The sequence below is a fragment of the Pan troglodytes genome, chromosome 12 (assembly GCF_028858775.2).
Source record: "Pan troglodytes isolate AG18354 chromosome 12, NHGRI_mPanTro3-v2.0_pri, whole genome shotgun sequence".
Taxonomy (NCBI): Eukaryota; Metazoa; Chordata; class Mammalia; order Primates; family Hominidae; genus Pan; species Pan troglodytes.
Genome location: NC_072410.2, coordinates 118,327,937 through 118,351,860, shown reverse-complemented (window position 1 = coordinate 118,351,860; position 23,924 = coordinate 118,327,937). Strand labels below are relative to the sequence as shown.

General features: G+C 39.0%; 1 long non-coding RNA gene across 1 annotated transcript in view; it reads left to right on the top strand.

The window, feature by feature from the left end:
• Positions 1-23,924, top strand: part of LOC134807842 (uncharacterized) — a 464,445-nt gene that overhangs the window by 202,046 nt on the left and 238,475 nt on the right. The gene's annotated exons all lie outside the window — the stretch shown is intronic.

The following is a 23,924-nucleotide window of genomic DNA, read 5'->3' as shown; positions in this document are numbered from 1 at the left end:
CATCTTGATAGTTCTGGTCAGTCACCCCAGCCAACACTGTAACTCCTTCTTAGCCTGTAAACTTAAATGTAGGAGGAACCCAAAGTGTCTAGGTGACAATCTTAACTTCCAATTTAATGGAATTGTTGTTGTGTCTCCTGGTGGCAGCTTTCCTCCCTCTGGAACTAAGACCTCTTGGAGGGCAGAATGTAATGTCATGGGAACAGGAAACAAAAATTTTGCTAGTGGATCATGGGGTGATGGTAAGTGGTGCCACTTCTACTTCCATCCCTTGATTCCTGGACCCATGAATACTTGCTATGGGAGAAAGAGTATCATATGTTGGATGCTGATGCAGAGCATACACAGCCTTCTGGAGAACTTTGCCCCAGCCCTGCAAAGTATTGTCACCTTGTTGGCATTGTAATTGTGACTTCAAAAGGCCATTCCACAATTCTATCAACCCAGCTGCCTCAGGATAATGGGGAACATGGTAAGACCATGAATTCCATGAGCATGAGCCCACTGCCACTCTTCTTTAGCCCTAAAATGAGTGCCTTTGTCAGAGACAATGCTGTGTGGAATACCATGACAGTGGATAAGGCATTTCAAGAGTCCACGGGTGGTAGTCTTGGCAGAAGCATTGCATGCAGGACAGGCAAACCCGTATGTGAAGAAAGTATCCATTCCAGTGAGGACAAACCTCTGCCCTTCCCATGGTGGAAGAGGTCCAATATAATGAGGCTGCCCCCAGGTAGCTGGCTTATCACCCCAAAGAATGGTGCCATATTGAGGGCTCAGTACTGGTCTCTGCCGCTGGAAAACTGGGCACTCAGCAGAGGCCATAGTGGGTCTGCTTTGGTGGGTGGAAGTACATGTTGCAGAGCCCATGGGCAACCTCCATCCCTCCCACCATGGCCACTTTGTTAATGGGCCCATTGGACAGTGACAGGTGTGGCTTGGGAAAGAGGCTGAGTAATGTCCACAGAATGGGTCATCCTATCCACTTGATTATTAAAATCCTCCTCTACTGAGGTCACCCTGTTGGTGAGCACTCACATGGGATACAAATATCTTCACAGTTTTTGACCACTCAGAGAGGTCCATCCACATACCTCTCCCCCACATTTATTTGTCACCAATTTTCCAATCATGCTTCTTCCAAGTCCTTGACCATCCAGCCAAACAATTGGCTACAGCCCATGAATCAGTATATAATCACACATCTGGCCATTTTTCTTTCCAGGCAAAGTGCACAAGCAGATATACTGCTCGAAGTTCTGCCCACTGGGATGATTTCCCTTCACCACTATCCTTCGGGGATGTCCTAGAAAGAGGCTGTAGTGATGCAGCTGTCCACTTTTGAATGGTGCCTGCATATTGTGCACAGAACCATCTATTAAATAGGTCCTAGTCTTCTCTCCCTCTGTCATAGGAAACTTTCCATGAGTCCATCAGTGCAGGTTGTTGGAGAGAAGGCAGGGTGGCCAGAGTGGAGACCATGGACATCGAGTCACTTCCTCATGTAACTTCCTTGTACTTTCAGGACCTGCTCGAGCCTGATCACATATACACCACTTCCATTAGATGATGGAATGCTGCTGTGCATGACCCACTTTATGGCTAGATGGGTCAGAAGGCACTCAGTTCATGATAGGCAGTTCAGGTAGCATGGTGACTTGATGACTCATAGTCAAACATTCAGTTTCCACCGGAGCCCAGTAACAAGTCAAGAGCTTTCTCTCAAAAGGAGAATAATCTGCAGAAAATGGCAGGGCTTTGCTCCAAAATCCTAGAGGCCTCCACTGTGATTCACCTATGGGGTCCTGCCAAATGCTCCAAACAGCATCCCTATCTGCCATTGACACCTCAAGCACCATTGGATCTACTGGGTCATATGGCCCAAGTGGCAGAGCAGCAGAACAGCTGCCTGGACCTGTTGCAGAGCCTTCTGTTCTGGACTCCATTCAAAACTGGCAGCTGTTCAGGTCGCTCAATAAATGGGCCAGAGTAACACTCCCAAATGAGGAATGTGTTACCTCCAAAATCCAAATAGGCCCATTAAACATTGTGGCTCTTTCGTGGTTGTAAGAGGGGTCAAATGCAGCAACTTATCTTTCACTTTAGAAGGAATATCTCAACAGGCCCCACTTCACTGAACCCCTAGAAACTTTACTGAGGTAGAAGGTCCCTGAATTTCAGTTGGATTTATTTCCCATCCTCTGCCATGCAAATGTCTCACCAACAAGTCCAGTTTGTTTGCTACTTTTTGCTCACTGGATTCAGTCAGCATAATGTCATCCATATAAAGGACCAGTGTGATATCTGGCAGAAGAGGAAAGCAATCAAGGTCTCTCCAAATAAGATTGTGACACAAAGCTGGAGAGTTATATACTCCTGAGGTAACACAGTAAATGTATAGTGCTGGCCTTGCCAGCTGAAGGCAAATGGCTTCTGGTGGGCCTTATGGGCAGGAATGGAGATCAATGGCTTCATACCAGGTACCAGAAGATGTGTTAATTTGCTCAAGCAATGAAAGCACTCTGGTACAGCAACTGCAATTGGAGTCACCACTTGGTTAAGCTTACAATAACCCACTGTCATTCTCCAAGATCCATCTATCTTCTGCACAGGTCAAATGGGAGAGCTGAATGGGGATGTGGTGGGAATCAACACCCCCATGTGTTTCGAGTCCTTGATGGTGGCACTAATCTCAGCAATCCCTCCAGGGATGTGATATTGTTTTTGATTTATTATTTTTCTAGGTAGAGGCAGCTCTAATGGCTTCCATTTGGCCTTTCCCACCATAATATCCCTCACCCTACCAGTCAGGGAGCCAATGTGGGGTTTCTGCCAGCTGCTAAGTATTTCTATGCCAGTTATACATTCTGGCACTGCATAAATAACTACAGGATGAGTCTGGGGACCCACTGGACCCACTAGAAGTTGGACCTGAGCTAAAACTCCATTAATTCACTGACCTCAATAAGCCACTACTTTAAGTGGCAGACCACAATGACGGTTTGTGTACCCTGGAATCAACATCAGCTCAGAGACAGTATCCATTGGTCCCCAAAATATCTGATCATTTTCCTTTCCCCAATGCACAGTTACCCTGATAAAAGGCCAGAGCTTTCCTTGGGGAAGGATGGGAGAAAGATTTACTGCATAAATTGTCGGTAATATAGTATAGTCCTTCCTCTAGGGGACCTGGCCTCCCCTTCATTCAAGGGGTTCTGGGCTTGTAAACTGACTCATGTCTGGAACTTGATTGAGGGGTCATGATTCTGTTTTTATAATTCAAACTTGTCTTTTGTCAATGCAACCTAGAGTTTTCTGCTTATATAAATTAAGTAGGAGTGTAGTAGAATTCCTATCCATTTCTAGGAACACTGTGATTAATTAGTCAATGCAGAGGTCTACACAAGTCAGACTATTCTGATTGCCACTTTGCCTCTACTGTCCATTACAGTAGCTATGCCCACGTTGCCTTTGATGGCTCAGTGCTGCCAGTTGGCCCTTGCTACCTACAATTATTCTTATTGTATTTAAATTTTGTAGTTGAGTGAGTGTCTGTGGTTCCCATGGTTAGATCTGACATACAGAGAAGAGCAATTACAGGGTTCTCCAAAGATGCAGGTGCTGCCCTCACAAGTCTATTTCACAAGGCATTGGTCAAGGGTATAGCTTCTGGACCATCCCAGCTGGAATGAATAGGTCTAAAGTGACTAATCCACTCCACCATCCCAATGTCCCTAAGCCTTTGGATTCCTTCCTCTACATTAAACCAAGGGAGATCAGGCATTTCCAGCTCACTCACAGTGGGCCATCTTTTAATCCAAGTTTCAGCTAACCAAAGCAAATAAACTATTAGAACCTTTTTTACCTCCCTGAGATGCAACATTAAATGCAGGGTCTCTACTTAGTGGGCCCAAATCCATAAATTCAGACTAATTCAATTCTATCTTACTTCTACCATTATCCCACATCCTTAATATCCATTTCCATGCCTATTCTTCAGGTTTCTGTTTATATAAATCAGAAAACTCAAGCAGTTCTTTCTGAGTGTAATGCACCTCTTCATGGATCACACTCTCAACCTTATGTTTAGGAGCCCACCAATACTTTAGTCTAGTTATAGGTCTAGAAGCAAACAGGGGTGTTGGGGGTTGCTCCTGAGGAGAATCAACATTACCTTGCCTGGCAACGGCCTCAGGGGTGACCATCACTGTTCCCTCAGGCAGTGCAGGGTGTATCTCCTCAAACAAAGCAGAAAGGCTGATGGAAGCGTGGGCCAGGAAGGGGATGTTGCCACTACTGGGGATGGGGAAGCTGTTTCTTCTGTCAAAAGAGGTTCATCAGAGTTTACAAACTCAGTGTCCTCAGCTCCATCAAGGTCCTCCCACATGCCCCTATTCCAAGTTGCAGGGCCCCATTCTTTTCCAATCATTGCCCTCACTTTAACAGTAGACACCTGGAGAGGCTGTGCACGCACCTTTTGTTGCATCAGCCACTCACACAATAAGACATTCTGTCTGTTTTTTCCACAATTTTAGCTCTCTCTCTACAGGAGATAAGACTCTCACTCAGGGCAATCTTAGCAGGTTTGAGGCTCAATATCTGCTTCTGAAGCCAGGAGATAGAATCCTTAAGTTTATCATTTTCTCTCATCACTTTGTCCACTGAACTCAGGAGGAACCAACCAGCTTCGTTATGTTCCTGGGTTCTCCACATATGGTCAAAGGTATTATGTATAGAGTCACTAAACTCCTTGCCTCTGATGACCGATGAATCAGGAGTGTCAAATGCATTTATTTTGCATAACTCTCTAAACAGTTCATGCCAAGTACTATCAGTGTTCATACTCTTAAAAGTAGAGTTCTTAGCATTTTTGGGTCTAATCACATTAAGTGGCCAACTCCAGAAGCCCAAAAACCAATGAAAAAGCTCCATCCTTAATATTCTATTCCTCTAAAACCACTCCTGGTATCAAAATCTGTATCAGTCAGGGTTCTCTAGAGGCACAGAATTATATATATATATTCCATATATATAAAGGAGTTTATTAAGTATTAACTCACATGATCACAAGGTCCCACAATAGGCTGTCTGCAGGCTGAGGAGCAAGGAGAGCCAGTCCGAGTCCCAAACTAAGTAACTTGGAGTCTGATGTTCAAAGGCAGGAAGCATCCAGCACAGGTGAAAGATGTAGGCTGGGAGGCTAGACCAGTCTCTCTTTTCACATTTTTCTGCCTGTTTATATTCTAGCTACATTGGCAGCTGATCTGATTGTGCCTTCCCAGATTTCCGGTGGTTCTGCCTTTTCCAACTCACCAACTCAAATGTTAATCTCTTTTGGCAAAACCCTCACAGACACATCCAGGATCAATGCTTTGCATGTTCAATCCAATCAAGTTGACACTCAGTATTAACCATCAGAGTTGGGAAGGCATGATTGGTTTTGAAATGTGAGAACACAAGATTTGGGAGGGGCTAGGGGCAGAATGGTATGGTTTGGCTTTGTGTCCCCATCCAAATCTCATCTTGAATTGTAGCTCCCACATATTCCATATGTTGTGGGAGGGACCCGGTGGGAGATGATTGAATCATGGGGGCAGGTCTTTCCTGTGCTGTTTTCATGATAGTGAATAAGTCTCAAGAGATCTGATGGTTTTGGAAGGGGGAGTTTCCCTGTACAAGCTCTCTCTTTGCCTGCTGCCATCCATACAAGATGTGAGTTTCTTCTGTTTGCTTTCTGCCATGATTGTGAGGCCTCCCCAGCCATGTGAAACTTCTTTCTTTTGTAAATTGCCCAGTCTCCATGTGTTTCTTTATTAGCAGTGTGAAAACGGACTAATACAGTAGCCTTGTGTAATGAAACTGGCCGTACCATAACTTAATTTTCTAATTTGTAAGACAGAGATATTCACATGTCACATGGAATGCTTAGAAAGTGAAATGTGGGGGCATGGGCTCAGCAGAGCCCAGCTGTTGGCATGCCCTTCTGTCCCACTGGCCTCTTCATGGAGGGCATTGTGAGGGACCAGTTGATAAGCTCTTCCTTCCAGGTGATGTTTTTAGGTAAGCCAGGGAGCTGTTAGAGGTACACTGTCATCTCTGCCTAGAATAAATAGTCGTGCTGCAAATTTTAAGTCAGAACAGAAGGGATGTAGGCTCTGCCTGGCATAGCATCATTAGCTGGCTGCCTAGTAAACCTGCCCAATTTCCATGAATCTCCACCAGCACTACCCTCATGATGAACTTATTGTGATGGAAGAAAAGGAAGAAAAGAGAAAGAACTGCGTTACTGACAGCACACCATCTGCTTACACATGTCACATGGAGGCTGTGGGGAGGGCTGCAGAGAGAGCTGGCCATGACAGGGTGGTTGTCAACATCAACACAATCAATAACTCTGGTCTGTCTCTTCTCTGCCAAATGTGCCATCCCTCCAAAATCCTTACTGGTTGTAAAATGTCATCATCATCATTAATGAGCATGAAGTAAATTACTGATGGAAAATAAAAGTTTAACAAAAGGTAGCATATGACATAATAGTTTCAAATTAAAGGCTGAATATTACTATTTATGAAATCATTTCACAACTGTTTTATGCAACACACTTTCCTGGAATGCCATGTCTTTTAGTGAGAAGGTGGCAAAGGAAAGTGGCCCAGTTGATTGGCTTTGATGTAATTGCCTGGTCCTATAGCACAGAGTCAAAATCCCAGACGCACAATTTAGAAGTTGCATGATACTGAGCAGTTGGCCTACATGAGTGAGGCAAGGCCATAATTTTCTCATCTCTAAACGGAAGTAACAATGCTTGAAGGTACATTGTGAGGATTACTGAATGCATTGCACTTCAAGCTTGAAGGCCTTGCCTGCCACATAGTGATGGGTCAATGTATGTTTAACATTCGTTATTATTTTATTAATATTACACTAGAAATACAAGGTATATCAATGTCTATGTGAATTCCAAATATTAGTCACTGCAAAATTGAAGGTCTGTTTTTTTATATATGACATAACGAAGGGACATTGTTGACTGTTACCATAATGTGGAATAAATATTTAATTTGATACTAAATCATTCAAGCAATGATTTTATAACTAATTTTGTTGCATTTTGAGGATTTATTATGTTTTAAATTTATCTTTACTGTATACTCTGCAATGTATGTTATATTTCAGGATTAAAAACAGATGTGAAAAAAATGTTTTGTAGTATTAGAATCTGCTTAACAGAGAAAGCCACTTGCCATTCAGCCACTTAACTCAAGGTTGAGTGCGGCTTTTATTCATGAAGCATCGGTGGCTGCTGTTTCTGCTGGTATCTTACTCTGCCCTTTAGTGGAGGTGATTTTTAATCCACAGCATATTTAATAGATTTTCCACTTTGTTTTGGGAGTTTGTTGAGTCAAATATACCAGAATCCCAAAGGAAAGAAGAATTCTACATCAACAATATACCAGGCAAATATTAAACATCTGGGGACAACTGACGTATACACAGCTAACTCCTATAGGTTGTTATCAAAGAGTAGCACACGGCTTTTAAACAACTAGTTTCACTATATAATTTATCTCCTACATGAGAAAGGCAAAACATGTAGCTCAGGATAACCTGCATAACACGCACACACAAAGCACATCATAATATTTAGCTTCAGCTCTCCACCTGAAGTCATGGATTTTCAAATACCCCGGCCAATGGATAACTCCCAGCGAGGAAGAACATACGATTCCACTTTCACCCATCACTGGAGTTCTAATTACTTTGATTTAACGACTGTGGGATTGTATTTTTTTACTGTTTAGACAGATTCCTCACTAATACTTAACAGGCAAGAGACATTAAAATCCTGTTTGGTTTGACAGGAGCAGAGTTTAATGTCAGCTGGACTGAATTTGTTTTTCTAAGTTCTATTTTTTCAAAAATATCTTTGATTTTTGCTTTAACCAGACTTGTTTAGGAAACAAACTCTGTGCTATGTAGGGGGTCCAAATACATTTCTGATTCAATCATCGCATCAATATTTTACGCACCACCCAGTTGATAATAAACAATTCACATCAGACTTCCATCATAAATAGTCAGTGAATCGATGAATGAACTCCACAACACTGATCAGCAACTATTTCTATTTAGGCAAAGTCTACAGCAAGAAAAAAATGTGTGATCAACCATCGGGATGTACATATTTACAAAATGCTTCTCTTCCAGGAAAATATTTTAATTTTTCTTGTATCACTGTCTGTTCTCTCTTATCTCCCTAAACTTATTTCCAACAAAGCATCTACCTCAGTAAGTTGGACTTAGGTTGTGTATCTTATGGACTGAGAGCACTTGGTGGCCAGTATGTTTCTCACATAGCAAAGACATGAACCAATATCTGATGGATGATTGTCAACTAGAACTACTTCGTGAATAAAATTGCATTTTACTTACTATTTTATTTGTAGAATATACCCATCTACTTTGTATATCTGTATTGCAGAGCAAAAAACTTACCTTTGCATTATAAAATATTGTAAAATAAATATAGTTTTATTATCTATAAAAATGTATAGCAGCACATATAGGAATGGTTGGCAGTGAAAGATGAATATTTTTAATGACTGAATTGTTTGTAACTAGAACATTCATTATTTTGATTCCCAAGGATAGATATTAACGGATAAGTAGGGTCCAGTTTGTATTAGCCTGCACCATGCTGGATGCAAATGTCATTCAACATTAGCTTTTGCAAAAGAAAGAATTTATTTACTCATGCATCTGAGAAAATGCTAAATGTGGCAGAGAATCTTGTCAGCTTCCCCAAAAGATATCGCCCCTCTTCATTATTGATTATAAAAAAACTTTAAAATAGAAGTGGGGAACTTTGATGCCATAGTATAGGTTTTAGAGTCCCTCCAGTAGAAGATGTGTAACCCTAGTTCCAACCAATGGCATATGAATGATGTCTATTAGTTTAGTTCTAGGAAATAATTTTCTTTGATAATATAGAGTAGGTGAAGAGAAAATCTCAATTCCGCTTAATGCTTGTGATCACAATTCCTTGAGGAAGGAATGCCTGAAGCTGCAGCAGCTCCCTTGCAGCCAAGAAAGAGAGGCCAGATGTCCTGAAATTACTAAAGAAGTGAATTAAGCCTAGAACTGCATATTCCAAGCATTCTTACTATTCAGGAAAGATATAATCCTATTTATTTGGGGTCTCTAATGATGTATCCTTATTCATTCTGGAATTTTGTAATTTCTTTTCTCTTTTTCCTTGATGTATATCGCCTGTGGCTTAGTTGAATTAGTCTTTTCAAAGAGCCAATTTTAGCTTTATTTCCTCTATTTTATGCATATATTCTATTCCATTGACTTTTTTGTTTTTTATTATCATTTTCTTCCTTGGATTTTATCTTTTATTTACTTTTTTTCTAGGTTTTTAAGAAACTATGCATAAATTCTTTGAATCTATGTATAGATTTTCACAGATTTTGGATTGTGATAACTTCTTATTGGATTAACCTCTTTATCACTGTGAAATACATTTTTTATTCCTATTCATGTTTCTTTGCTTAGAATCTTTTTCCGGATATTAGTAAATCTATTTTTATTTCATATTTCTTTGATAATTATCTATACAGTATATCTTTATGTTCTTTTGTTTTTAATTGTTCTGCATTCTTAAAAATGTGTTTCTCGGTAACACCTTTTTTTCCATATTTTTCATTGTGGTAAAATACACATGACATAAAATTTACATATGAACCATTTTTAAGTGTAGAGTTCACTGTTATTAATACATTTATAAGACTGTACAATCATCAGCATCATCCACATCCAGGACACTTTTCTTCATGTGAAACTGAAATTTTGGACCCATTGAACACTGACATTACCATAAGCCATTCAACATTACCCACTCCCTGCAGCTCCTGGCAATTGCCATTCTACTTTCTGTCTCTATGATTTTGACTTTGTAAGTACCACAAACCAGTGGAATTATACAGTATTTGTCATTTTATACTGGCTTATTTAGATTGGCTTATTTCACTTAGCATTATGTCCTCACATTTCATCTGTTTTGTAGCATGTGTCAGAATTTACTTCCTTTTTAAGGCTGAATAATATGCATTGACTGTGGATAGCACATTCTGCTTATCTATTCGTCCCTCAATGGACACTTGGGTTGCTTCCATGTTTTAGTTATTGTGAATATTGCTGCTATAAACATGGGTGTGCAAACATATCATTGAGGCCCTGCTTTCCATCCTTTGGGGTGTATATCCGGAAGTGGAATTGCTGGATCCTATGGTAATTCTATTTTTTTTTTTTTTAGTAACTGCCATACATATTTCACAGGGGTTGCACCATCTTACATTCTCACTATGAGTGCACAAGGCTACTCCAAATCTTTGCCAGCACTCGTTATTTCCTGGGTTTTTGTTGTTGTGGATAGTAGACATTCTAATGATTGTGAAGTAGAATCTCATAGGAGTTTTGATTTGCATTCCCCTGGTGATTAGGAATGCTGAACATCTTTTCATGTGCTTATTAGCCATTTGACTGTCTTGTTTGTGGAAATGTCTATTCAAGAACTTTGCTTGTTTTTAAACCCCTTCAGTGAGGTTTTTTCATATATTTATAATACAGTTAAACTGTTTTTGTCACATGCTACATTCCACTCTTGGATGGCCCCAACATCCTAATTTTTCTTAAGTTGTATACATTAATGTTGAATCTTTGCACTATAAAGTTCTATGGGTTTTGACATACGCCTAATGCCATGTAGCCACCATTACAGGTTCATACAGTGAATATTTTCACTGTTCTATAAAATTCCCTGGGCTTCACATATTAATCCTCCCTACCCACTAACCCTTGGCAATTGCTAATCTTTTTATCACCTCTATAGTTTTTCCTTTTTCAGAATGCCTTGGAAATGGAATCATTTATATATACAATCATAAACTAGCTGCTTTCATTTGGCAAAATGCAGATAAGATTCACCCATATCTTTGTGTGCCTTGATAGTATTTTTGTTTATTGCTAAATAGTAGTTTATAGTGAGGGTGTGCCAGAGTTTGTTTATTCATTTGCTGAAGAATATCTTGGTTGCTTCCAGTTTGGAGCAATTATAAAGCTGCTATAAACATTCATGTGCATGGTATTGTGTGAGCATAAGTTTTCAAGTCAGTTGGTAAATACCTAGGCGTGTGATTGATTGCTGGATTGTATGGCAAGACCATGTTTAGCTTTGTAAAAAGCTGCCGAACTCTCTTCCAAAATAAATGTACCTTTTTGTATTCTCATCCACAATGAATGAGAATTCCTGTTGTTCTGCATCTTTATCAGCAATTGGTGTTGTTTTTTTAATTTTAACCATGCTAATAGATGTGTCTTTTATTACTGTTTTAATTTGTATTTCCCTAATGACAAATAATTTTAGACATAATTTCTTATGCTTGCCATCTGTATACCTTCTTTGTGAGGTGCTCATTCAAATCCTCACCTAATTTATAATTGAGTTTTTGTTCTGAGTTTTTATTAAGTTATTACTGTTTTATTTAGTTTGAATTTTTTTATATATCTTAAAAACATCACCTTTGTCAAATGTGTTTTGCAAATATTTTCTCCAAGCCTTTAATTTGTTTGTTTTTTTCTTGCCTTTTCATTATCTAAACAGTGTCTTTACCTAAACAAAACTTTTTAATTTTAATAATATCCAGCTCACCAGACACAGTGGGTCACACGTGTAGGCCCAGAACTTTGGGAGGCTGAGGCAGGCGGATTGTTTAAGCCCAGGAGTTCAAGACCAGCCTTGGCAACATGACAAAACCCCATCTCTACAGAAAATACAGAAATTAGCCGAGGGTCATGGTGCAAGCCTGTAGTCCTAGCTGCTTGGGAGGCTGAGACGGAATAATTGCTTGAGCCTGGGAGGTTGAGTTTGCAGAGAATCGTGATCCTGCCACTGCACTCCAGCCTGGGGGATAGAGTGAGACCCTGTCTCAAATAGAAAAAAAAAAAAAAAAAGAAAAAGAAAAAGAAAAAACTAGCTTATTAATTTTTTATTTAATGTGTATTGATTTTGATGTTATAATGAAGCTCATAACCAAACCCAGTCTTTCATATATTTTCTCCTGTGTTTTCTTCTAGTTTTATAGTCTTGCATTTTACATTAGTTCTATGATCCATGTTGAGTTACATTTGTGTTTAAAGTTTAAGTTTTGTGTCTAGGTTCAACTTTTTATTCACATAAGCATTGAAATGTACCAGAACCATTCACTGAAACAAAAACAAAAACAAAAACAAAACCCTAGACTTTCTCAATTGAAATGTCTTTGTGCTTTTGTGAAAAACCACCAATTTATTTATGTGGATTTTTGCTGGACTATGTGTCTATTTCTTCACCAATACCCCACTATCTTCGTTACTATGGCATTCCAGTGTCTTTAAATAGGGTGGTGAAATCCCCTAAATTGCTGTTCTTCAGTATGTGTGGATTATTCCAGGTCCTTGCCTATCAATTTGTTGACATCTAGAAAATAGCTTGCTGAATTTTGATTGGGATTTCATAGACACTATAGTTCAATTTGGGAAATAGTGACATCTTAACCATATTGAAAATTCCAATCCATGAACATAGGATATCTTCTATTTAGATATTCTTTGATTTATTTCATTAATGAGTTGTAGTTTTATGAGTACTGTTCTTGCATATATTTTGTTATATTTATACTCAAGTATTTCATTTTCCAGTGCTACTGCAAATGGCACCAAATTTTTAAGTTTCAAATTCAAATTGGTCATTTCCAATATATAGGAAAGCAATAGACTTTTGTATATTTGCAGGCACTAGTGCTGAGACAAGATATTTTGTCCTTATTTCTGATTTTAGTGAGAAACTATCTAGTCCCTCATCATTAAGTATGACGTTGAATATAGGTTTTGTAGTTCTTCAAGTTCCCTTTTATTATTCATTTTCTGAGAATTTTTAATGATAAATAGGTGTTTGATTTTCTCAAATTATTTTTACTATCAATTGAAATGATTACATGATTTTTCTTCTTCATCCTATTAATATGGTGAATTACATTGATTTTTTTTTTTACTGTTGAGCCATCTTTGTATACCTTTGTATACCAAATCTTGCTTGGTAGTGCTATATAATTATTTTTATATGTTGTTGAATTTGGTTTGTTAATATTTTGTTGAGGATTCTTGCAGCAATATTCATAAAAGTCATTTTGTCTGCAGTTTTCTTATAATGCCTTTATCTGATTTGGGTATTAGCATAATGCTGGCCTTATAGAGTGAGTTAGGACATGTTTTCTTTGTGATTTTCAAAAGAAAAGATTGTAGAGTCCTGGTTAATAATTAATGAGAATGTTTTTCTATAATTAGAAAAATTAGAATTTGGATATAATAGATCAATAGTGGGGCTGGGCACAGTGGCTCACACCTGTAATCTCAACACTTTGGGAGGCCAAGCTGGGCAGATCAAGAGGTCAGGAGATGGAGGCCATCCTGGCTAACACGGTGAAACCCCATCTCTACTAAAAATACAAAAATTAGCCAGGCGTGGTGGCAGGTGCCTGTAGTCCCAGCTACTCAGGAGGCTGAGGCAGGAGAATGGCGTGAACCTGGGAGGCGGAGCTTGCAGTGAGCCCAGATCGTGCCACTGCACTCCAGCCTGGGCAACAGAGCAAGACTCTGTCTCAAAAATAAAATGAAATAAAATGAAATAAAAATAAAAAATAAATAAATAATAGATCAGTGGTTCTCAAATTTCACTTGATAGTGAATTAGATGGGAAGATTTAAAAAACATACCATCCTCCATCTCAGAGGGAACTAATCCAAATTTCTGGAGTGGATGCTAGGAATTAATATATTTTAAAGTAACATCTCAAATCATCCAATATGAAGACAAAGTTAGATATTCATTTTTAAAGGCTGAACTGATTGTTCTTTAAATCTTAACCACCAACAGGACACATTCTATGACTTAAAAAATTCCCAGTGAGAAATCTAGGAAATACCAGGAATGAGTAGATGGTTAGTGATATTGCCTTCACTAGGGAAGACATCTTTGGTATTTTTCGATTTATATCTTCAACTGGAAAATATTTCTACATTTCTATTTGTTCTTTGGAAGAGAATTTCATTCTGGTGGGAAGACAGTTCCTTATAGACGGCATTTCTCTTAGTCCCAGAGAGGGTGGGGAGAAGGAGAGAGGCAAACATGCAAGGCCTTTTCACAGGCAAGGCTTTGTGCAGGCTTCAGGCAGTTTCCTCCTGAGCTGGAGAAGTGGAGGAGGCAGGAGAAAGGGTGAGTCATCCATGCCTCACTGGAGCTGAATTCACCTGGGTTATGAAAAGTGGCCTTGCCTTACCAAAAGAACATCCTCTGTAGGCTGATCGCCCCTAGGGATAGCTCACTTGGACTTCTGGTGCATTGAAGGACCTTGTCAGGAATCATTCACACTGATCACATTGTACCAGGCCTCTCAGTCTTCTATTTCTAGCTGCACCTTCTCCCTGACATTCCTCCTACGTATTCACAAGGCAAACTCTCTGCTGAGTGACAGGAGGTGCTCCACATCCCTCAGAACCCAGGCAAGCTGCGCTGGAAGAGCCTTTTGTCCGCATTCAGCTGTTCATCCAGCAGCACTTGCCAACCAGATGATCCAACAAATGCTCAGATTGTTAGTGACTGAGTGTAAATTGTATTTAGAAAAATTAATTGTGGGCTACATTGTTTTTTTAAATAATCATATGTGCCTTTTATTTTTCATTATTATTGTAGCTACTATTTTATTATTGTTTCTTTGTTTTGGGGTTTTTGTCTTTTGTGGGGCTATATCATCAAATTAAAGTCTGGCATGCAAAATGGCGGGGGAATACATGCAAGAACTCTGTTTTAACATACACATATTTCATCAGAGAAAAGACTCTAGTCTCTTGTTAAAAGGAGTTATTAAGAGTTTACTGGAAATGCAGCCATCTCTGATGGCTGAAGTCAACCTGGAAGAATCTTTTGAAAGAAGATGCATCTTCATATAGAGACTTATTTGTGTCATAAATAATGGCATTGACGACACACTGGATTTAGGATGAAATAATGATATATAAAAGCTTTTAACAAACATTACACCATAAGAATAATTGTTTTCCAAAAGTACCCTTATTTCGTTATGTTTCCTGGTCTATTACCTATCCCCCATGCTTTCTCCTCCATATTTTACTCTCTTTTTTATGACTTTACTCAAATATGGATTAGATCATGGACTGTTGGTGCTCATTCCTTAATCTTGTCCAGTGACAGCGCATTAAGCTTAGCCTCATGACGACACTATTTAATGACACTGTTCTGCTGTGGAGAGCAAATGTTATTTGCTCTTGTTTTGTTGAAGAAAATAACCCCTGTGTTTTCAGATTAATTTCCTCATGGTTATATGGGTATATATGGCCTTATGGCAGTTTGGCCATGTTGCTAAAGCTAAGCACTGGATCCTGATTGCCCACCATATTACTTATAGACACTAGGACAAATGATTCAAATAACATTGTTAAGTATCAAAACTATGCATCACTTTTCCTAGCGTTTCTTAAACCCATGCATTACTGCAAGTGGTCTGTGCCAATAAATGAAGCTGTTGCTGACAAGGGAGTTATAAAAGTAACTTATTAACACTCATGTTAGAAAATTCCTGTTATGTATTAAAAGTAAGCCCAGAGTTTGATTATCTAAAATACACAGACAGCCAAAGAAGTAATGTATTAGCTGTTCTCACCTAAAATGAAAGCTTTACTTAAGTTTGGCAGCACTCCTATCTTCAATGACATCCCTATAGGAGGACCCCCCAAAAACCCAGTCTTCTGCCTGTAGTGTAGGTAGAGGCGTGGAACACAAGAGGGTGACAAGACAAATGATCATTCATTGAGACACAGGATCTTCTTCCTGTCAGCTTTCCCATAGAGGAACTGGTGTGGGGCAGCTCTGCCTTCATCATCAGGGACAATGGAGCAGAGGCTAATAGAAATATTGGCAGTGATGTCCCAGAGGGGTCAAACATGAGCCAAGAAATCTTCAAAAATCCACTTTGAAGAGCCTATCTGTTATGGGTTGCATTGTCTCCCCCAAAAAGATATTGATGTCTTAACACTGAGGACCTAGGCTACGCAGGTGACCTTATTTGGACATAGGGTCTTTGCAGACGTAATTAGTTAATATATAGCCATTAGTGTTTACCCTAATCCAATATGACTGAGTTCTTATCAAAAGGAAAGATTTTGACGCAGAGACCCACACAGGAATAATGCATGTGAACGTGAAGGCAAAAATTGGGGTGACACGTCTATAAGTCAAGGAACACCAGAGGTTACTAGCAAATCACTAGGAGCTAGGAGAGTGGCATGGAACTGATCCTTGCTTCCCTAGCACCTCCAAAGGAAGCACAGCCCTGTCAACACTTTGCTCTTGGACTTCTAGCCTCCGGAACTGTGAAACAACACATTCCTGTTGTTTAAGCCACTCAGCTTGTGGTACTTTGTTACAGCGGCCTAGGAAACTCATAGGCTATCCCAGCTTACAATTTCATGACTCCATGATAAGCCTTCTGCATTAGGGTAGAAAATGCCTCCCAAAATATGTTCAAGAGAAAGGATATGAATCATTAATCAAGTTCACTCAGTCTATATTTCAAACTTATTTGATTTAGGGACTAGAATATATTTTATTTGTCTTTGAATAACAACTACCTAGTATTTACATATATGAATGATAAAAAAAAACTTATATCCAAAACATGTAAATAATTCCTACAAGTCAAAAATTAAATACAACTCTTTATTTTATCTTATATAAAATAAAATAATGGACATACATCTTCTCTGTGTTCACAAAGAAGACATACAAATAGTAAACTATAACAAGATATGAAACATCATTATTCAATAGGGAAATGTAAACTGAAATCACTATGAGATAGCACTATGTGGCCATCAGAATTGCTTAAATTAAAAAGACTCACAACAACAAATGATTGCAAGGCTATGAAACAACCAGAACTCTCATATATTTTTAGTGAGAGTATAAGTTGTATAACCACTTTGGAAAAATGTCTAGCATTTTCTTAGAAAAATAAACATACACTTACATTATGACCCAGCAGTTCTACACCCAGACATTTCCTCAAAGGAAATGAAGCATACATTCACAAAATTACTTGTACATGAATGTTTAAAGCAGCTTCATTCAAAATAGACAAAACCTGAAAATGGCCCAGGTGTCAATCAACCAGAGAATGGATGAATACACTGTAGAGTGTTTCTATAGTGGAAGACTGCTCAGAAACAACAAAGGCTGAGTACAGGTACACAAAACCCATCTGCTGAGCAAAAGAAACCAGACACAGAAGCATATACGCTGTAGGGTTCCATTCATAGAAAGTGCTAAGACAGGCGAAACGAGTCTTTCTTTAAACAGTCAGAAGAGTGGGGAAATGGGGTGAGCATTGACTGGGAGGGTTCCATGGCTACTTTCTGAAGTGACAGCAGTGCTCTGAAACTTGAGCTTTGGTTACACAAATGTGTGCATCTGGTAACTTTTTATGAAGGTATATTTAAGTTTGGTTCATTTCACACAACGTAAATTTTACTTAAATCAGCATAAAATATTTAATTGTAGTTAATGATGCAGATTCTGAAGTGTTTAGGGGTGGCATATACAGGAATATGCAACATATTTGGAAATGCATCAAAAAACAGAAATGATTAATGGCTCATAAAAAGGCAGATAAGTGATAACGCAAATAGAGCACACGTCTGCTGTAGAACCCACGTGGTGCGTATTTGAGTTTTCAGCGCATCATTTTCCAACTTTTCTGTATGATGAAAGATTTTAATAATCAAATATTATATAAAGACAACTTCAATTCTGAGACATTAATGTGCCGATCAAAATTGTTTCCTGATAGTAAACCCTTTACGAGTGGGAATAGTCATCCCCCCCTCACGTTGGCTGAGTGGATATAAGCAGATGCTTCCAGGGGTCGCCTCTCGGCTAAGCTCCCCTAAAAAACATTTTATTTGGCCTGTTTCTTGAGTCCACTGCCTCTTTCATTTCTTCACTGTTACCCCTCATCTCTTTCATTTGAGTAAAATTGTGATAGCATAAGATGCTGTCCTGCCTCGCAGTCATGTGAAGAAGAGTCCCACTGGAAGTGTGGTGGAATGGGAAGGCGATAGAGTCTTAGGGAACACTGCAGAGGTCCCTTTTCAGATCCGGACTGCTCATCTTCATTCTCCTTGTAGGTTACAAATAAAATAAAGGTCTTGCTGTTTTAAGCATGCTTTCATTTACCACTTGTCAACGAAAATAACAAGCTTAGATTTTGGAATTAGTAGAGGGGAGGAGAAAGACAGTGGGAATTGAGGATGCAACCATCCCAGCTTAGAAACCTGAGATCAATTTTGGTCAATAAAATCATTTTTGGAACCTGTAGCTTGTGATATTTGGGCACATACAACCAAGCACCAACTGTAACTACAGAGTGAGGATAACTGGTAGGAAAAGTACAGAAGGTATGGCTATGTTGGCTGCTGCATGCCACCTTCGGTAAAGTCCTCCCAGTGAAGAAGCATGAGCTTGGTGTAGTACTGTCAGCCTTTAATAGAGACAGGGAGAGTTTCCTGCAAGGGTTATTCTCTACCAGCAGTCCAAAATCTGTGTTGACTGAGACTGATTTTCTGTTTGTTTGTTTTTAAAATTTTAATACACTTTATCGCATGTATTTGAGGTTTGCAATATGATGTTTTGGGATACATTAGTAAAATGGTCATAGTAGTGAAGCAGATTAATATATCTATGACCTCAGTTACTTTTTGTGAAAACAACCTATTTGTTTGCAAAAATCCCTAATACAATACAATTCTATTAACTTTAGCCTTTGTGTTGTACATTAGATCTTTAGAATTTGTGTTTCTTAAATTCAGATACTTACAGACATTAAACTAGGGATAGAGGAAACAGATAAATAATAGGTTTGCATCCTGTGACTGCTATATAATCCAATTATGAAGAAAATACACCAGTTCTGGGCTTCACTTTTCTCCACTCATTTTCAAATTCACACATTTTTAAATATTTCTTATCTATCAAGCCTAAATCAGACTGTCAAATCTAGTTAAACTATTACCTAGCATGAGTTTCTAAATCCAGACTACATGATTTAAAAAGCCAGTTTTTATATCCTAAACTGAAACTTGCAAATGCTGTAGCTGAAAAGCAACCATTTTAGTAGTAGATAATTTTGGGGTCTTAGGCCTTTTTCAAACACCTCTCAATTAGAATCTGCAAGACAAAGAGAGAAAATTTTCCACCAGGTCGTGATCAAAGATGTTGTTATTTCTCTAGAGACTATTGTTTTGAATTGCCTCAGAACACAGCCCATAATTTAAGGGAGGGATAAGGATAGACCACAGAGAACTGCTGCTGAGATTAAAAAGTAAAATGATCTGATGAATATGCCTAGACAACTTTGGCTACAGTTACTCCATGTAGAATTAATAGGAAGCAGATAGACATGAATTCTGTGTTGTTTGAGAAAAGCACATTGCCAACTCCAAACAGTATCAACAACCTTTTTCATCATCCACTAAGAAATCCCGTAATGCCCTAAATTTGTGCCATAGAAGTGGGCTGCAAAATGGTACATCTTCCAGGAAGGATATTCTCCCTGGGGCCCACCCCACTCCGTTCATGGAGAAATTTAATGTGGGCAATCCACCCAGAAGGCAGAGCTGTTGGGTCATGAAGAGCAACAAAGGAGAAAAATGTCCCATAGATAAAACCAAGAGACTCACCTCTCTGTTAGGGCAAGGTACTTACTATTCCTTTTCAGATGGTCTTGACTTGTGCTATGTTCCAGGAACTGCTGTGTTGCCCTTTCTACCCATCCAGACCAAGAGATTATCTTGTTTCTTCTCCATTATTGTATGATGGGTATCTTGTGCCAATTGATTATCAGATGGTTAAGAGACACATCTTACCTTAGGCAGAGGACCGTATAATTCACAGAAATGCTAGACTTTGGGGTGGGTGAGACTTTGTGGTCATTTCCCTAGGGGAGTTAGGAAGCGTGTTTTAAGGATGTGTATGGATGGGAAAAGTGCAGGTATGGATGTTGGATAGACCAAAGAATGGACTGTATCAGATACTGACACTTGTCCAAATGATCTCAATCCCCTTTATTTCCAGCTAGTGGAACTTGCTTTGAGCAAGGTAGAAAAGTGCTCAGCCAAAACTATTAATTTTCCTTGTCACAGTCATGCACTCTAGTCTGGTCTTCCCAAGGATATATGTAAATGAACAATCCTTCTGAAGAGCCTTTGAAAAGGAATAGATGCAATTTTCTCTTTTTCCTATGCCCTTCCACCTTCTTTCTGCTTAAAATGTGAATACAATGTTTACAGATAGAGCAGCCATTTTGCAGCAAGAATTTAGAAAAATCAAAAATATAGGAGGAAAATGGGTCTTTGGTGAGCTTGCAGAGCCATTGTGCAGGTCCTTGGGGCTTGTCATAGCCTTTTCTTATTGCATGAAATATATGGTATCTTTGCTTATTTCAATTGCTTTGGGATATTTGTGTGCTTTCAGTCTGATTTAGCTCTAAAATAGAGGAGAGGCAAGCTACTTCATCTCAGAGTTTATATCTCAGAAAACGAGTGCAGGAATGGGATAAGAATAGGGAGTAGTCTTACCAATACTGGTTAACAATTTAATTTTTATCCTTAGTAAGAAATTTGCTTATTTCTCTCCAATTGAAGAATTTAGTTTTTTTTTCTTCTAAGACCCAATCTAGAAATTAATATTTCTGCTAAAATCTTTGTATAGCTTAGTGAAAATACATAGAGATAATTGAAAGTTCAAAGAGAGACAAAAATGTAGAATTACGGAAATAGTTTTAAAAAACGTTGTCAGACAGCACGTAACAGGCAATAGAAATTTATCAGAGACCACTGGCAGGAAATAACCATTTTAGCAGAGTTGATGGAGGGTATTTAAACATTTTAACTTTGCATAACTGAATTTCTTCTGAATATTTCTGATTTCTTCTATATCTCAAGGAATACTTCTGATTTTCCAGGCCCTTCTGTACTCCCTTTCGTCTGATGCTGACTGCTTTGGTCATTGGAAGTCTCAAAGATTAGAGCATGGAAGGAAAGACCTGAGGGTGTTTTTCTCTGTCTGTCTCGGAGACATATCTGGTAGGGGCTGTGTGTCTCTCGTCTGCCAAGCCAGACAGGATTACCACAGTTGTAGCTGCTCTCAGGTTCCAGCATACTTCTTTTATCCTTTCAGCCTGGAGGGGAACATTATATTAATGATGTTTTCTGACTGTTGTATTATCAGTTCTATTTGGCATCTTTGTCTTCTGACACTTGTGTAATGCATTCTTTCTATTAAAGCCTCTGTTAAATTAGGGTGTCTTTTATTTTTCTGATTGGAATCTAGACATCCCAGCCACAGAAACGGTGGCTCCACAAGGGAGCTGGGCCTCTCCAGGATGGTAAAAGGAATGGAGGAAGGTGGAGGCAGAGACAAGAAAATAGTTTTGCGGGCAAATGGATCCCATGGAGGGGGCAAAACTGTATCTCACATTGATTTAAATAATATGACTAGACCCACCCAGGGCCTAGTCTTGCCTATCAAGTAAGTTGCTTCAGTTTCCATGAAGTTGAGTGTTGAGAATGTCTTAAGTTTTCTCCCTAGTAGTCCTGAGGGAACAAGAGTTTCTCTTTTCTGGGTAAGGCAGAAATGGGGCCTGAAATTTTTCTGCTGAGAGTGTAAATCCAGGATCAGAATACGTGCACGCAGTAAGAAGACTAAAACTCACATTATAATGAAAGAAAAGAAGAACCATCCAGATTGGACCAGAAAATATAACATTATCCGAGCCAAATGCATTTAAAAAACTAAGTTCAATAAAAATATCTTTAACATAAAAGAATTCAAAGGTAGACTATTACCTTCATTAAAAAAGTAGTGGCTTTATTGAACTATTATATATTGTTCTCATTAGTGACAGTGAGATGTTCCTTCTTTCAGAAAATGTTGTCTTTCCCCCATATTGTCAAAAATCGATGTTTAGTTTAGATAGAGCCTAACTAACCATTGCAGCCACTATCCCTGACCCCTCTCAAACACTTTATTGGACAAAGAAACAATAAGGCAAAACAAAACAAAACCTCAAACCTCCACAGTCTTCTCTTATTTTACATTCTCTAGGTTTAATAATCCTACATTTTCTCTGGAAACAATAAAATACTATGTGAATGTCAGCAGGCTAGTTTTATTCTCATTTCACTTTGCATTTGTGTTGTTTGGTTTTAGGTCTAACAGGTAGACTGCAGCTCTACAGAAGGAATATTGTTTTATTTTACTTACGTGTAGGATTGAGCCTAATTCCCTTTCAGCCAACAGTGTATTAAGTGGCTCACAATAAAACAAAGGGTCAATAAGGGAGACATGCCACCTTGAAAAGAAATAAAACTGCCATTTCCTCAGAAGACTTCTCTTATGAAGGAGGAAATAAGATCTTAATTGGCATCCAAACTAACAACAGCTGAAAGCCCTAGAGCCTGAGCGTAATTAGACCTCAAACTGAATCAGCTGACCCTTTCCTGTGGCACTCAGAGGCAACAGGTGCCCCAGGATTTCTTCTCGGCTCCACTTCCTTGTTAATGTTCCCAGGTTGCAGGGGAGGTGAAAAAGGGATTAGATTTCCCTGGTAACTCTCATCCTGCAGTATGGATATTTTAGAAACCAATTATGCGGATCTCCCTGGGACACAGCCTTGGCTATAAACATCAGTCTTCTCAGGCCCTGAGTCAGGATGTCGTCCATCGATACAACCATCCATGGTATGTATGTTAATTTTGGATAAATCACAGACCTAATGTTTTGGTTTCTGTGCTAAGTAGACATTGGCAGGTATTATTTCACAACACTAAGAAAAAATGACCATTAAGAAAAAAATTATGCAGGGGAAATTAATATTCAAGGCAAGATAGCTTGTCATAAACCATGGCTATTGGTTGTGTTTTAGGCAACAATAAGAAATGAGACACACCAATTCGAATCATTGTGATGATGAAGGCTTACATATGGGTGAATATATATTCCTGAAATAGACAGAAATTAACTGGCACAATGGCCAACATCCGCTAGAAAATATCAAGAATTGGTTACACTTCTAAAACTGTATATTGGTAGTTATCTTTGGAACAAAATAGAGCAGGTTTCAAATGAGAATGATTTTAGCTGTCTTGAAGGTTGCTGTAAGCTTTAGAGGAATTCATGTTTCAGAAGTATCTCATACAAAACCAGGCAGAAAGCAAGTGCTCAATAAATGTTGACTCTTCTCCCCTAAGTTATAAAGACACACCTAAGTGGGAGTTTATCTTTTTTTTGTTTGTTTGTTTGAGATGGAGTCTTGCTCTGTTGCCCAGCTGGAGTGCAGTGGCACAATCTTGGCTCATTGCAACCTCCGTCTCCCGGGTTCAAGTGATTCTCCTACCTCAGCCTCCCAAGTAGCTGGGATTACAGGCACCAACCACCACGCCCAGCTAATTTTTGTATTTTTAGTACATACGGGGTTTAGCCAGGATGGTCTCGATCTCCTCACCTACTGATCTGCCTGCCTCGACCTCCCAAAGTGCTGGGATTACAGGCATGAGGGGAGTTTACCTTATAGGGACTGTAGTGGGACAGCACATACTCATGGGGACAGAGCCTGAGCAAGCACCTTAGTCAGATAAAACAGAGTGGCAAGGAAAATTAATTGTTCTGAGAAAAAGTCCACAACGGCAGTTAAGATGCTAGCAATACAGATCCTCCCTTCTTGCCTTGTGCGTGGAATTTAGACGCCCACTTGT